The 2,982-nt window shown below is 41.1% G+C and overlaps 1 long non-coding RNA gene across 1 annotated transcript; it reads left to right on the forward strand.

Annotated features, from left to right (window-relative positions):
• The first annotated feature begins 221 nt into the window (after positions 1-221).
• LOC144791144 (uncharacterized) lies at positions 222-2,691 on the forward strand. Its single transcript, XR_013602311.1, has 3 exons — positions 222-720; positions 2,182-2,232; positions 2,465-2,691. It is a non-coding gene; the product is annotated as an uncharacterized LOC144791144 (long non-coding RNA).
• Positions 2,692-2,982: the final 291 nt, after the last annotated feature.

Raw genomic sequence — 2,982 nt, forward strand, 5'->3', positions numbered from 1 at the left:
AGCCTGGTTCTGCAGCATGGCTAAGAGCCCACATCTTTGTTTGCCTGGTTCTGCAGAATGGGCAGTAGCCCTTTTTTTGTGAGCTTAGTTATTCACCTTATGGTAAAAGAAGTTATATGTATAATTGCAAAAAAACTAACCTTAACAAATGCCACTGTAGCCATCAATTAGACCCCCAAAATATACATCCTAGTTAATACTAGACAAAAATCATATTTTCCTAGATAGGATGTAATATGAAAAATCTACACAAAAAGGTGCTGGGTCAGATAAGAATATAGCGTCTCCTTAAGAAATCAGGAAACTAACTTGCATCTATTTTCTCTTTATTTCCAGCCCATGTTAAATACGGAAAACAAAAGAATAACCGTTTTTCCGCTGTGCGTTTATCAGATAAATCAGATAAGTAACTGAGTCCTTGTAACCATATATAACATCATCATCCTATCATATACCTGATAGACGAGGATTCTTTGGTTAAATATATCTTTCTTCTCTCATTGTATTCTTTACAGGACGAGAGGCAGAAGAAACTCTGGCGCGAAGAAACAGTTACACACGCAGGTACCTCTGGCAAGGGACATGGATGTGGACAGGAACCCGGAAGAAGAGATCAACGACCTGTAAGAGGCAGACCCGCGTAAAGGAGCCGTAACATGTCGGAGACGTCCAATCAAGGTACCACGAATTCCTGAATGTGGGACAACAGGGCCCGAGCAGGTAAGTAGACAACACAAAGGGAGTGCGGGAAATGCTAGGCAGATCTGTAACTGAATGCGAACCACGTTCTTGTCACGGACCAACCAATTTATCCACACTTGACCCCACCCAGCTCCCTGTCTGCAATAGGAGCGGGCTTGACCGACAATGGCCGCACCCTGCTCTCCTTGAGCCTTGTTCTGCCTTATGCTGGGTGTTTAGGGCCTTATTTTTTGTGAACCAGCTTTTGTGTCGTAGATTATAGCCATCTTCAATATTACCTGTTTTAGATGCTGAAAGGATGTAGAATGGATCCTTGTTTAACAAATTTGAAATGCTTTGATAGTTATGGAACAGATAGAACACTGGTCTCCTGGAAAGCTATCAATCGGCCCTGATAGTATTTCCAGAGGCATATTTGTTTGAATGAGTGGTGAAGGGGATTGGTGCCTCAGTCATGCAACTGTAAAGGGACAACATAGAATCAGTCAACTGTTAAATGCCAAACTTCTCACTTCCTCAAGCTGGAAAAGAACACATAGGATATCTCTCTCCTGTCTCTGAATGTCTTAGACGTCTATTTCAGACCTGCACCATCACTTGGCCATGTGAAAGCCACTGCAACTGTGGCTGTGCATTGAGATTGTCTTACAAAAATGTTTGAACCCTTGCAGCGATATTACCTTACTCATCCTACCGTGGCAAAAAAAGTATGTCCATGTGCTAATATATAGTGAACCCCTAGTTTTTCCAAGTTTTTCTCAGCCAGTAAGACTAAGCAACTTACAGCCTGAAAAAAGAAATAGCAACAGGTGGCCTGACATTATATATCCATTGTCCATGGTCTGGAACACAGAGTTGTGCCCTGTTCCTAATAATCATGAGTCCATTAAGTTATGTGGTCAGTGCCCCATTCCGCATGGCGGTGAATAGTGCCATGGGGCAAATTTGCCTTGCTTTGCTATTACTAGGCATGGCCTCATGGCTCTGTTTGCACTTGTCAACTAGTATTGGGGGATTCTGTTGCCCAAGCAGAACCACACCCAGCCACAACTGGCACAATTTCCACTCTGATTGATTTATGACTATGAAAATACATGAATATACATACAGTGTTAAAATATATGTTTGCATATGTGGTCCTGGATCATATTATTGTACACGGACACCTTCACACTTAACTAACAGCAGTCTGCAAAAGAGCAATGGGGGAGGGGGTTGTTACTCATTGAGAATTTGCGCTACAAATGACATGCAAATCTGGCACATAGCCTTGAGTTGGGATTTAATTTCAGCTCTCCCAATAATTAGATCAGTTCCTACCATTTGGTTGTAAGCTCCTATTTGGATTTCTGGTCAGTATGGTATTTCTTTAGACTGTTTTCCAAATAAGAATACTGTCAGTAGAGTTCAGGCTCAACATGGCTGCCTCCATGATGGTTTTGTAAATGAAATCTGGTATTGATTGCTTTCTGTTTGCAGAGGAAGTGTGACAGCGTCTGGTGAACAGCAGCAGTTTCTTCACTTGGACAGGTGAGTCTTCTTTACCTCCTGCCTACCTCTTCTTCGATGCCTTGCTCTCACCATACCTCTTTGACCAAGTAACCTTAATGTTAAACTTATGAACCCTTGTAAGCATATCTCATCGGGCACACTATATGAAATAAATGGATTGGAATATTTTAAAGGCAGCCCCGTCCTATTAAAAACCTAAAATAGTGGTGTTAACATGATACTGATGTATGTTAATTTCTTTTTCCTCCAGACTCTTTGAAGTCTATGTGCACGGATAAAGGCTGGCCATCACTGGAAAACAGAACTATGAGAAGGAAGCTGGCTATAAAGATTTGCAATACTGGAAGAGGACTAAAGAAAACTCTGAATCTAAAAACAAAAATTGAAGTTGCTGGCTTTCATTAAGCCTTTTTGTTCTTTTTGTATTATTCTGGCATTTTTCCCCTCTTGAACAGTGTCCTGGACTTTCTCTATGTTCTCTTGTTCAGTATCCTGGCTCCTGTGAGGCCACAGGTGTGTTTTAGATCAATAAAATTACATCTTAACACATCCCCTTTGATGCTTTTTCATTTAATTATTACTTTTTTCAGTCTTTTGCCACTGGTCACCACATTAAACCGCTTCAGCTAATGCGCTGTACCTCAAAGTAAGGCAAGTCCCAGTGAATCAGGAGTATGGGAGTAGCTGCCCAAGTTGTTAATCTTATCTGAATGCAAAATATAACATTGTTGAAGCCACAACTTTTGTATGCATATGGTCTTGCTACAG

This window comes from Lissotriton helveticus, chromosome 11 (genome assembly GCF_964261635.1).
Source record: "Lissotriton helveticus chromosome 11, aLisHel1.1, whole genome shotgun sequence".
Classification (NCBI taxonomy): domain Eukaryota; kingdom Metazoa; phylum Chordata; class Amphibia; order Caudata; family Salamandridae; genus Lissotriton; species Lissotriton helveticus.